This window comes from Phalangium opilio, unplaced genomic scaffold, assembly GCF_054372755.1.
Source record: "Phalangium opilio isolate 3A_F unplaced genomic scaffold, DU_Popi_V2 ptg000390l_1, whole genome shotgun sequence".
NCBI lineage: Eukaryota > Metazoa > Arthropoda > Arachnida > Opiliones > Phalangiidae > Phalangium > Phalangium opilio.
Window position 1 is genome coordinate 7293916 of NW_028324234.1, and position 13629 is coordinate 7307544.

At 44.0% G+C, this 13629-nt stretch overlaps 3 non-coding genes across 3 annotated transcripts; all 3 read left to right on the forward strand.

Moving 5' to 3' along the window:
• Positions 1-9830: 9830 nt before the first annotated feature.
• On the forward strand, positions 9831-9903 carry TRNAH-AUG (transfer RNA histidin (anticodon AUG)). The gene has a single exon. It is a non-coding gene; the product is annotated as a tRNA-His (tRNA).
• A 1488-nt stretch (positions 9904-11391) lies between these two features.
• TRNAH-AUG (transfer RNA histidin (anticodon AUG)) lies at positions 11392-11464 on the forward strand. The gene has a single exon. It is a non-coding gene; the product is annotated as a tRNA-His (tRNA).
• Positions 11465-12953: 1489 nt separating this feature from the next.
• On the forward strand, positions 12954-13026 carry TRNAH-AUG (transfer RNA histidin (anticodon AUG)). Its single transcript has one exon. It is a non-coding gene; the product is annotated as a tRNA-His (tRNA).
• The last annotated feature ends 603 nt before the right edge of the window (positions 13027-13629 follow it).

The window sequence follows — 13629 nt, forward strand, 5'->3', positions numbered from 1 at the left end:
AACCACCAACCTATGGGTCAACAGCAGATCGCGCTAACCATTGCGCCACGGAAGCCCAAAAATTAAATGCTCGTCAGGTTTTGCGTAAAAACCTAGACTTTTTACGTCACATCTGAGACCTCACAACACCGCTCCCGGATGAGCTCGAACCACCAACCTATTGGTTAACAGCCGAACGCGCTAACCATTGAGCCACGGAAGCTCAGAAATTAAATGATTGTCACGTATTGTGGATAAGTTTTGACTTTTTACGCTACATATGAGACCCCACAACACCTCTCCCGGGTGGGCTCGAACCTTCAACCTTTCGATTAACAGCTGAACGCGCTAATCATTGCGCCACGGAAGCCCAAAAATTAAATGGTCGTCAGGTATTGTGGAAAAACCTTGACTTTTTACGTCACATCTGAGACCTCACAACACCGCTCCCGGATGGGCTCGAACTACCAAACTATTGGTTAACAGCCGAACGCGCTAACCATTGAGCCACGGAAGCTCAGAAATTAAATGGTCGTCAGGTATTGTGGATAAGTTATGACTTATTACGTTACATCTGATACCCTACAACACCTCTCCCGGTTGGGATCGAACCACCAACCTTTCGGTTAACAGCCGAACGCGCTAACCATTGCCCCAAGGAAGCCCAAAAATTAAATGTTCGTCAGGTATTTTGGAAAAACCTTGAATTTTTACGTTACATTTGAGATCCCACAACACCGCTCCCGGGTGGGCTCGAACCACCAACCTATTGGTTAACAGCCGAACGCGCTAATCATTGAGCCACGGAAGCCCAGAAATTCAATGGTTGTCACGTATTGTGGAAAAGTTTTGACTTTTTACGCTACATCTGAGACCCCACAACACCTCCCCCGGGTGGGCTCGTACCACCAACCTTTCGATTAACAGCTGAACGCGCTAACCATTGCGCCACGGAAGCCCAAAAATTCAATGTTCGACAGGTACTGTGGAAAAACTCTGACATTTTATGTTACATTTGAGAAGTCACAACACCGCTCCCGGGAGAGCTCAAACCACCAGTCTTTTGAATAGCAGCTGAACGCGCTAACCATTGCGCCACGGAAGCCCAAAAATTAAATGGTCTTCAAGTATTTTGGAAAAACCTTGACTTTTAACGTCACATCTAAGACGTCACAATACCGCTCCCGGATGGGCTCGAACCACCAACCTATTGGTTAACAGCCGAACGCGCTAACCATTGAGCCACGGAAGCTCAAAGTTAAATGCTCGTCAGGTATTGTGTAAAAACCTTGACTTTTTACGTCACATCTGAGACCTCACAACACCGCTCCCGGATGGGCTCGAACCACCAACCTATTGGTTAACAGCCGAACGCGCTAACCATTGAGCCACGGAAGCCCAAAGTTAAATGCTCGTCAGGTATTGTGTAAAAACCTTGACTTTTTACGTCACATCTGAGACCTCACAACACCGCTCCCGGATGGGCTCGAACCACCAACCTATTGGTTAACAGCCAAACGCGCTAACCATTGAGCCACGGAAGCTCAGAAATTAAATGGTTGTCACGTATTGTGGAAATGTTTTGACTTTTTACGCTACATCTGAGACCCCACAACACCTCTCCCGGGTGGGCTCGAACCTTCAACCCTTCGATTAACAGCTGAACGCGCTAATCATTGCGCCACGGAAGCCCAAAAATTAAATATTCGTCAGGTATTGTGGAAAAACTCTGACATTTTACGTTACATCTGAGACGTCACAACACCGCTCCCGGATGGGCTCGAACCACACACCTATTGGTTAACAGCCGAACGCGCTAACCTTTGAGCCACGGAAGCTCAGAAATTAAATGGTTGTCACGTATTGTGGATAAGTTTTGACTTTTTACGCTACATCTGAGACCCCACAACACCTCTTCCGGGTGCGCTTGAACCACCAGCCTTTCGATTAACAGTTGAACGCGCTAATAATTGCGCCAAGGAAGCCCAAAAATTAAAAGTTCGTCAGGTATTGTGGAAAAACTCTGACATTTTACGTTACATCTGAGACGTCACAACACCGCTCCCGGATGGGCTCGAACATTAACCTTTCGGTTAACAGCTGAACGCGCTGACCATTGCGCCACGGAAGCCCAAAAATTAAATGCTCGTCAGGTTTTGCGTAAAAACCTTGACTTTTTACGTCACATCTGAGACCTCACAACACCGCTCCCGGATGAGCTCGAACCACCAACCTATTGGTTAACAGCCGAACGCGCTAACCATTGAGCCACGGAAGCTCAGAAATTAAATGATTGTCACGTATTGTGGATAAGTTTTGACTTTTTACGCTACATATGAGACCCCACAACACCTCTCCCGGGTGGGCTCGAACCTTCAACCTTTCGATTAACAGCTGAACGCGCTAATCATTGCGCCACGGAAGCCCAAAAATTAAATGTTCGTCAGGTATTGTGAAAAACTCTGACATTTTACGTTACATCTGAGACCTCACAACACCGCATCCCGGATGGGCTCGAACCACAAACCTATTGGTTAACAGCCGAACGCGATAACCATTGAGCCACGGAAGCTCGGAAATTAAATGGTTGTCAGGTATTGTGGATAAGTTATGACTTATTACGTTACATCTGATACCCTACAACACCTCTCCCGGTTGGGATCGAACCACCAACCTTTAGGTTAACAGCCGAACGCGCTAACCATTGCCACAAGGAAGCCCAAAAATTAAATGTTCGTCAGGTATTGTGGAAAAACCTTGAATTTTTACGTTACATTTGAGATCCCACAACACCGCTCCCGGGTGGGCTCGAACCACCAACCTATTGGTTAACAGCCGAACGCGCTAATCATTGAGCCACGGAAGCCCAGAAATTAAATGGTTGTCACGTATTGTGGAAAAGTTTTGACTTTTTACGCTACATCTGAGACCCCACAACACCTCTCCCGGGTGGGCTCGTACCACCAACCTTTCGATTAACAGCTGAACGCGCTAACCATTGCGCCACGGAAGCCCAAAAATTCAATGTTCGACAGGTATTGTGGAAAAACTCTGACATTTTACGTTACATCTGAGACGTCACAACACCGCTCCCGGATGGGCTCGAACCACACACATATTGGTTAACAGCCGAACGCGCTAACCTTTGAGCCACGGAAGCTCAGAAATTAAATGGTTGTCACGTATTGTGGATACGTTTTGACTTTTTACGCTACATCTGAGACCCCACAACACCTCTTCCGGGTGCGCTTGAACCACCAGCCTTTCGATTAACAGTTGAACGCGCTAATAATTGCGCCAAGGAAGCCCAAAAATTAAATGTTCGTCAGGTATTGTGGAAAAACTCTGACATTTTACGTTACATCTGAGACGTCACAACACCGCTCCCGGATGGGCTCGAACATTAACCTTTCGGTTAACAGCTGAACGCGCTGACCATTGCGCCACGGAAGCCCAAAAATTAAATGGTCGTCAGGTATTGTGGAAAAATTTTGGCTTTCAACGTTACATTTGAGATCCCAAAACACCGCTCCCGGATGGGCTCGAACCACACACCTTTTGGTTAACAGCCGAACGCGCTAACCTTTGAGCCACGGAAGCTCAGAAATTAAATGGTTGTCAGGTATTGTAGATAAGTTAAGACTTTTTACGTTACATCTGAGACCCTACAACACCTCTCCCGGGTGGGCTCGAACCTTCAACCTTTCGATTAACAGCTGAACGCGCTAACAATTGCGCCAAGGAAGCCCAAAAATTTAATGGTCGTCAGGTATTGTGGCAAAACTTTGGCTTTCTACGTTACATTTGAGATCCCACACCACCGCTCCCGGGTGGGCTCGAACCACCAACCTATTGGTTAACAGCCGAACGCGCTAACCATTGAGCCACGATGCGATAACCGTTACACTAAAGATATGTTATTATTTTTAATCGAAAGAACAGGGTCAAGTAATTAAGCAATACGTGAACAAACAAACCCCTCCATAGAAAATGCATTAGACTATACTTTGCAGGCTCGTAACTCTGTTTCTACTGTAGATACGGGGATGTCCTTTGAGTATGTTATAGTCCAATTTGTCCCCCATCTAACCATACTAAAAACATTGAGCTACGACAAACAGTAGTCGAGTAATTAAGCTAATCGTAAACAAACAAACCCCTCCATAGGAAATCCATTAGACTAAATTCTGGAGGCTCGTAACTCTGGTTCTACCAGAGATACGGGGATGTAAATAATGTGACCTTGACACAAATGTTCGGATAATTATAAAAAAAAAACTTCGCGGTTTCGAACCTGTGGCCTTCCGGGAGTGAGGCGGATGCGATAACCGCTACACTAAAGATATGTTATTATTTTTAATCGAAAGAACAGGGTCAAGTAATTAAGCAATACGTGAACAAACAAACCCCTCCATAGAAAATGCATTAGACTATGCTTTGCAGGCTCGTAACTCTGTTTCTACTGGAGATACGGGGATGTCCTTTGAGTATGTTATAGTCCAATTTGTCCCCCATCTAACCATACTAAAAACATTGAGCTACGACAAACAAGGGCCGAGATATTAAGCAAAATGTTCGTCAACTTTGGTATCGTCTCACTTATTTTTATTATGTTACTTATGATTTTTGCACTAAACTTTGGAGGCTCATAACTCTTGTTCTACAAGAGATACTGGGATCTCCTTTGGATATGTTATAGTACTCTTTGCTCCCCATACAAGGATACTTTAAACTTGAGGCTACCTCAATATCGTCGTCAACTTATTTTTTGTCTCACTTATTGTTAGAAGGTTACTTTTGATTTTTGAAAATAAACTTTGCAGGCTCGTAACTCTGGTTCTACCAGAGATACGGGGATGTAAATAATGTGACCTTGACACAAATGTTCGGATAATTATAAAGGTCTTTGCATGTTCCAAGCAAAAAAAAAAAACTTCGCGGTTTCGAACCTGTGGCCTTCCGGGAGTGAGGCGGATGCGATAACCGCTACACTAAAGATATGTTATTATTTTTAATCGAAAGAACAGGGTCAAGTAATTAAGCAATACGTGAACAAACAAACCCCTCCATAAATGCATTAGACTATACTTTGCAGGCCCATAACTCTGTGTCTACTAGAGATACCGGGATGTCCTTAGGATATGTTATAGTCCAAATTGTCCTTCAGCTAACCATACTAAAAACTTTGGGCTACGACAAACAGGGGCCGAGTACTTAAGCAAAACGAAAAGAAACAAACCCCCTCCATAGGAAATGAGTTAGACTATATTTTGCAGGCTCGTAACTCTGTTTCCACTGGAGATACGGGGATGTCCTTTGAGTATGTTATAGTCCAATTTGTCCCCCATCTAACCATACTAAAAACATTGAGCTACGACAAACAGGGGCCGAGTAATTAAGCTAAACGTAAACAAACAACCCGTCCATAGGAAATGCATTAGACTATACTTTGCAGGCCCATAACTCTGTGTCTTTTAGAGATACGGGGATGTCCTTAGGATATGTTATAGTCCAAATTGTCCCCCATCTAACCATATTAAAAACATTGAGCTACGACAAACAAGGGCCGAGATATTAAGCAAAATGTTCGTCAACTTTGGTATCGTCTCACTTATTTTTATTATGTTACTTATGATTTTTGCACTAAACTTTGGAGGCTCATAACTCTTGTTCTACAAGAGATAGTGGGATCTCCTTTGGATATGTTATAGTACTCTTTGCTCCCCATACAAGGATACTTTAAACTTGAGGCTACCTCAATATCGTCGTCAACTTATTTTTTGTCTCACTTATTGTTAGAAGGTTACTTTTGATTTTTGAAAATAAACTTTGCAGGCTCGTAACTCTGGTTCTACCAGAGATACGGGGATGTAAATAATGTGACCTTGACACAAATGTTCGGATAATTATAAAGGTCTTTGCATGTTCCAAGCAAAAAAAAACTTCGCGGTTTCGAACCTGTGGCCTTCCGGGAGTGAGGCGGATGCGATAACCGCTACACTAAAGATATGTTATTATTTTTAATTGAAAGAACAGGTTCAAGTAATTAAGCAATACATGAACAAACAAACCCCTCCTTGTTCACAGTGGCTGGTGCTCTGAAGTGTGAAAAATTGAGATTCCAAATTTTTCGTCGGTTGCTGATAAAATAAGAGATATTCGATTTTATTTTTTATATAGCGGGCGTTGAATGTTTCACGAAAGTACGTTGGTCTTGAATTTACACGCCAGTTTTTTTAGGTTGCGACGCAATAACAGAAGATTTTTTAACACGGTTTGCTAGTTACTCGTTTTTGATGGGGCCGGATTTGGCAACAAAACTAATCGATCACGAGCGAAAGCGAACTGACTTCTCACAAGTAGGGCACAACAGCAAGATAGCAATAATCACGGTAGTGGGAGCGTCGAGAATGCAGTTAGATCTTGTTACCAGTGACTGAAGCTCCAAAGCGTTGAGATCACAATTTAAATCCTCGGTTGTAGATGAGATAAGCGAGAGTAGTTCCTTTCTTTTTTTTTAGAAGCGGGCGTTGATTTTTTTAAGAAGACCGAAGCTCTTGGCTTTGCACGCCAGGTCTTTTTAAGCGACGCAAGAACGGATGTTTTTTGTTTCAGCACGGATTGTAAGTTATGCGTTAATGGTACTTATCACGAGGCAAATACGGGTCTTGGAGAAAGCTGTCCACCAGCAAAAGCGGGATGACTTACGACGATTTGCAAGTAGCTAAGCCGACGGTAGCGATCACAGTGGAAGGCGAGACGTTGAATACGTTAAAGGTGATCATTCATACCTGAAAGATAGAATACAGTTAGTCCTTGTTCACAGTGGCTGGTGCTCTGAAGAGTGAAAAATTGAGATTCCAAATTTTTCGTCGGTTGCTGATAAAATAAGAGATATTCGATTTTATTTTTTATATAGCGGGCGTTGAATGTTTCACGAAAGTACGTTGGTCTTGAATTTACACGCCATTTTTTTTGGGTTGCGACGCAATAACAGAAGATTTTTTAACACGGTTTGCTAGTTACTCGTTTTTGATGGGGCCGGATTTGGCAACAAAACTAATCGATCACGAGCGAAAGCGAACTGACTTCTCACAAGTAGGGCACAACAGAAAAATAGCAATAATCACGGTAGTGGGAGCGTCGAGAATGCAGTTAGATCTTGTTACCAGTGACTGTAGTATTTCTTCACTATTTTCAAATATGTTCACTGAAACCATTATTTTTATACTTTTTGCTTTAATTCAAGCAAATGTAACGATATTCAATCAAAAAACTGTTAAAATTAAATTTTTCAATCAGAAATCGTTGTCACGGATTTTGTATCTTGAAGAAGAAAAACATGCGATTTTTTCGGTACTTTTTTGAATGCATTTTTTTCTGGAGAAATTTTTGACCCAATTCAGCTTAATTCCCTATAAAACACTCATTAAAAGTGATTTCATCTCGATTGAACAATAAATAAAAATGTACCTCGATTTTTAATAACATTTTCAAAATCGACGTTTCACGGCCAAAGAAGCATATTTTGAGTACTTCTTCACTATTTTCAAATATAACCACTGAAACCATTATTTTTATACTTTTTGCTTTAATTCAAGCAAATATAACGATATTCATTCAAAAAACTGTTAAAATTCAATTTTTCAATAAGAAATCGTTGTCACGGATTTTGTATCTTGAAGAAGAAAAACATGCGATTTTTTCGGTACACTTTTGAATGCATTTTTTTCTGGAGAAATGTTTGACCGAATTCAGCTTAATTCCCTATAAAACACTCAATAAAAGTGATTTCATCTCGATTGAACAATAAATAAAAATGTACCTCGAGTTTTAATAACATTTTCAAAATCGACGTTTCACGGCCAAAGAATCATACTTTGAGTATTTCTTCACTATTTTCAAATATATTCATTGAAACCATTATTTTTATACTTTTTGCTTTAATTCAAGCAATGTAACGATATTCATTCAAAAAACTTAAAATTCAATTTTCAATAAGAAATCGTATTCACGGATTTTGTGTCTTGAAGAAGAAAAACCTGCGATTTTTTCGGTACTTTTTTGAATGCATTTTTTTTTTTGGAGAAATTTTTGACCGAATTCAGCTTAATTCCCTATAAAACACTCATTGAAAGTGGTGGTTCGAGCCCACCCGGGACCGGTGTTGTGGGATCTCAAATGTAACGTAAAAACCAAAGTTTTTCCACAATACCTGACAACCATTTAATTTTTGGGTTTCCGTGCCGCATTGGTTAGCGCTTTCGGCTATGAACCGAAAGGTTGGTGGTTCGTGCCCATCCGGGAGCGGTGTTGTGAGGTCTCAGATGTGACGTAAAAAGTCAGAGTTTTTCCACAATACCTGACAAACATTTAGTATTTGGGCTTCCGTGGCGCAATGGTTAGCGCGCTCAACTGTTATTCAAAAGGTTGGTGGTTCGAGCGTACCCGGGAGTGGTGTTGTGATGTCTCAGATGTGACGTAAAAAGTCGAGTTTTTTCCACAATACCTGACAACCATTTAATATTTGGGCTTCCGTGGCGCAATGGTTAGCGCGTTCGGCTGTTAACCGAAAGGTTAGTGGTTCGAGCCCACCCGAAAGCGGTGTTGTGAGGTCTCAGATGTAACGTAAAATGTCATAGTTTTTCCACAATAACTGACGAACATTTAATATTTGGGCTTCCGTGGAGCAATGTTTAGCGCGTTCAGCAGTTAACCGAAAGGTTGGTGTTTCGAGCCCACCCAGGAGAGGCGTTGTGGGGTCTCAGATGTAGCGTAAAAAGTCAAAACTTTTCCACAATACGGGACAAACATTTAATTTCTGAATTTCCGTGGCTCAATGGTTAGCTCGTACAGCTGTTAACCGAAAGTTTGGTGGTTCGAGCCCATCCGGGAGCGGTGTTGTGAGGTCTCAGATGTGACGTAAAAAGTCAAGAGTTTTCCACAATACCTGACGACCATTTAATATTTGGGCTTCCGTGGCGCAATGGTTAGCGCGTTCAGCTGTTATTCAAAAGCTGGTGGTTTAAGCCCTCCCGGGAGCGGTGTTGTGAGGTCTCAGATGTGACGTAAAAAGTCAGAGTTTTTCCACAATACGAGACAACCATATAATTTCTGAACTTCCGTGGCTCAATGGTTAGCGCGTTCGGCTGTTAACCAGTAAGTTGGTGGTTCTAGCCCACCCGAAACCGGTGTTGTGAGGTCTCAGATGTGGCGTAAAAAGTCAAGGTTTTCCACAATACCTGACGACCATTCAATTTTTGGGCTTCCGTGGCGCAATGGTTAGCGCGTTCAGCTGTTATTCAAAAGAGTGGTGGTTTGAGCCCTCCCGGGAGCGGTGCTGTGAGGTCTCAGATGTAACGTAAAATGTCAGAGTTTTTCCACAATAACTGACGAACATTTAATTTTTGGGCTTCCGTGGAGCAATTGTTAGTGCGTTCAGCAGTTAACCGAAAGGTTGGTGGTTCGAGCCCACCCGGGAGAGGTGTTGTGGGGTCTCAGATGTAGCGTAAAAAGTCAAAACCTTTCCACAATACGGGACAACAATTTAATTCCTGAGCTTCCGTGGCTCAATGGTTAGCGCGTTCGGCTGTTAACCAATAGGTTTGTGGTTCGAGCCCACCCGGGAGCGGTGTTGTGGGGTCTCAGATGTAGCATAAAAATTCAAAACTTTTCCACAATACGTGATAACCATTTAATTTCTGAGCTTTCGTGGCTTAATTGTTAGCGCGTTCGGCTGTTAACCAATAGGTTGGTGGTTCGAGCCCACCCGGGACCGGTGTTGTGGGATCTCAAATGTAACGTAAAAACCAAAGTTTTTCCACAATACCTGACGACCATTGAATTTTTGGGTTTCCGTGGCGCATTGGTTAGCGCGTTCGGCTATGAACCGAAAGGTTGGTGGTTCGTGCCCATCCGGGAGCGGTGTTGTGAGGTCTCAGATGTGACGTAAAAAGTCAGAGTTTTTCCACAATACCTGACGAACATTTAATTTTTGGGCTTCCGTGGCGCAATGGTTAGCGCGCTCAACTGTTATTCAAAAGGTTGGTGGTTCGAGCGTACCCGGGAGCGGTGTTGTGATGTCTCAGATGTGACGTAAAAAGTCGCGGTTTTTCCACAATACCTGACGACCATTTAATATTTGGGCTTCCGTGGCGCAATGGTTAGCGCGTTCGGCTGTTAACAGAAAGGTTGGTGGTTCGAGCCCACCCGAAAGCGGTGTTGTGAGGTCTCAGATGTAACGTAAAATGTCATAGTTTTTCCACAATAACTGACGAACATTTAATTTCTGAACTTCCGTGGCTCAATGGTTAGCGCGTTCGGCTGTTAACCAATAGGTTGGTGGTTCGAGCCCATCTGGGAGCGGTGTTGTGAGGTCTCAGATGTAACGTAAAAAGTCAAACGTTTTCCACAATAACTGACGAACCGAAAGGTTGGTGGTTCGAGCCCATCCGGGAGCGGTGTTGTGAGGTCTCAGATGTGACGTAAAAGTCAAGAGTTTTCCACAATACCTGACGACCGTTTAATATTTGGGCTTCCGTGGCGCAATGGTTAGCGCGTTCAGCTGTTATTCAAAAGCTGGTGGTTTAAGCCCTCCCGGGAGCGGTGTTGTGAGGTCTCAGATGTGACGTAAAAAGTCAGAGTTTTTCCACAATACGAGACAACCATATAATTTCTGAACTTCCGTGGCTCAATGGTTAGCGCGTTCGGCTGTTAACCAGTAAGTTGGTGGTTCTAGCCCACCCGAAACCGGTGTTGTGAGGTCTCAGATGTGGCGTAAAAAGTCAAGGTTTTCCACAATACCTGACGACCATTCAATTTTTGGGCTTCCGTGGCGCAATGGTTAGCGCGTTCAGCTGTTATTCAAAAGAGTGGTGGTTTGAGCCCTCCCGGGAGCGGTGCTGTGAGGTCTCAGATGTAACGTAAAATGTCAGAGTTTTTCCACAATAACTGAAGAACATTTAATTTTTGGGCTTCCGTGGAGCAATTGTTAGTGCGTTCAGCAGTTAACCGAAAGGTTGGTGGTTCGAGCCCACCCGGGAGAGGTGTTGTGGGGTCTCAGATGTAGCGTAAAAAGTCAAAACCTTTCCACAATACGGGACAACAATTTAATTCCTGAGCTTCCGTGGCTCAATGGTTAGCGCGTTCGGCTGTTAACCAATAGGTTTGTGGTTCGAGCCCACCCGGGAGCGGTGTTGTGGGGTCTCAGATGTAGCATAAAAATTCAAAACTTTTCCACAATACGTGATAACCATTTAATTTCTGAGCTTTCGTGGCTTAATTGTTAGCGCGTTCGGCTGTTAACCAATAGGTTGGTGGTTCGAGCCCACCCGGGACCGGTGTTGTGGGATCTCAAATGTAACGTAAAAACCAAAGTTTTTCCACAATACCTGACGACCATTGAATTTTTGGGTTTCCGTGGCGCATTGGTTAGCGCGTTCGGCTATGAACCGAAAGGTTGGTGGTTCGTGCCCATCCGGGAGCGGTGTTGTGAGGTCTCAGATGTGACGTAAAAAGTCAGAGTTTTTCCACAATACCTGACGAACATTTAATTTTTGGGCTTCCGTGGCGCAATGGTTAGCGCGCTCAACTGTTATTCAAAAGGTTGGTGGTTCGAGCGTACCCGGGAGCGGTGTTGTGATGTCTCAGATGTGACGTAAAAAGTCGCGGTTTTTCCACAATACCTGACGACCATTTAATATTTGGGCTTCCGTGGCGCAATGGTTAGCGCGTTCGGCTGTTAACAGAAAGGTTGGTGGTTCGAGCCCACCCGAAAGCGGTGTTGTGAGGTCTCAGATGTAACGTAAAATGTCATAGTTTTTCCACAATAACTGACGAACATTTAATTTCTGAACTTCCGTGGCTCAATGGTTAGCGCGTTCGGCTGTTAACCAATAGGTTGGTGGTTCGAGCCCATCTGGGAGCGGTGTTGTGAGGTCTCAGATGTAACGTAAAAAGTCAAACGTTTTCCACAATAACTGACGAACCGAAAGGTTGGTGGTTCGAGCCCATCCGGGAGCGGTGTTGTGAGGTCTCAGATGTGACGTAAAAGTCAAGAGTTTTCCACAATACCTGACGACCGTTTAATATTTGGGCTTCCGTGGCGCAATGGTTAGCGCGTTCAGCTGTTATTCAAAAGCTGGTGGTTTAAGCCCTCCCGGGAGCGGTGTTGTGAGGTCTCAGATGTGACGTAAAAAGTCAGAGTTTTTCCAAAATACGAGACAACCATATAATTTCTGAACTTCCGTGGCTCAATGGTTAGCGCGTTCGGCTGTTAACCAGTAAGTTGGTGGTTCGAGCCCACCCGAAATCGGTGTTGTGAGGTCTCAGATGTGGCGTAAAAAGTCAAGGTTTTTCCACAATACCTGACAACCATTCAATTTTTGGGCTTCCGTGGCGCAATGGTTAGCGCGTTCAGCTGTTATTCAAAAGAGTGGTGGTTTGAGCCCTCCCGGGAGCGGTGCTGTGAGGTCTCAGATGTAACGTAAAATGTCAGAGTTTTTCCACAATAACTGACGAACATTTAATTTTTGGGCTTCCGTGGCGCAATGGTTAGTGCGTTCAGCAGTTAACCGAAAGGTTGGTGGTTCGAGCCCAACCGGGAGAGGTGTTGTGGGGTCTCAGATGTAGCGTAAAAAGTCAAAACTTTTCCACAATACGGGACAACCATTTAATTCCTGAGCTTCCGTGGCTCAATGGTTAGCGCGTTCGGCTGTTAACCAATAGGTTGGTGGTTCGAGCCCACCCGGGAGCGGTGTTGTGGGGTCTCAGATGTAGCATAAAAATTCAAAACTTTTCCACAATACGTGATAACCATTTAATTTCTGAGCTTCCGTGGCTTAATTGTTAGCGCGTTCGGCTGTTAACCAATAGGTTGGTGGTTCGAGCCCACCCGGGACCGGTGTTGTGGGATCTCAAATGTAACGTAAAAACCAAAGTTTTTCCACAATGCCTGACGACCATTGAATTTTTGGGTTTCCGTGGCGCATTGGTTAGCGCGTTCGGCTATGAACCGAAAGGTTGGTGGTTCGTGCCCATCCGGGAGCGGTGTTGTGAGGTCTCAGATTGGACGTAAAAAGTCAGAGTTTTTCCACAATACCTGACGAACATTTAATTTTTGGGCTTCCGTGGCGCAATGGTTAGCGCGCTCAACTGTTATTCAAAAGGTTGGTTATTCGAGCGTACCCGGGAGCGGTGTTGTGATGTCTCAGATGTGACGTAAAAAGTCGCGGTTTTTCCACAATACCTGACGACCATTTAATATTTGGGCTTCCGTGGCGCAATGGTTAGCGCGTTCGGCTGTTAACAGAAAGGTTGGTGGTTCGAGCCCACCCGAAAGCGGTGTTGTGAGGTCTCAGATGTAACGTAAAATGTCATAGTTTTTCCACAATAACTGACGAACATTTAATTTCTGAACTTCCGTGGCTCAATGGTTAGCGCGTTCGGCTGTTAACCAATAGGTTGGTGGTTCGAGCCCATCTGGGAGCGGTGTTGTGAGGTCTCAGATGTAACGTAAAAAGTCAAACGTTTTCCACAATAACTGACGAACCGAAAGTTTGGTGGTTCGAGCCCATCCGGGAGCGTTTTGTGGTGTCTCAGATGTAACGTGAAAAGTCAGAGTTTTTCCACAATACCTGACGAACATTTAAT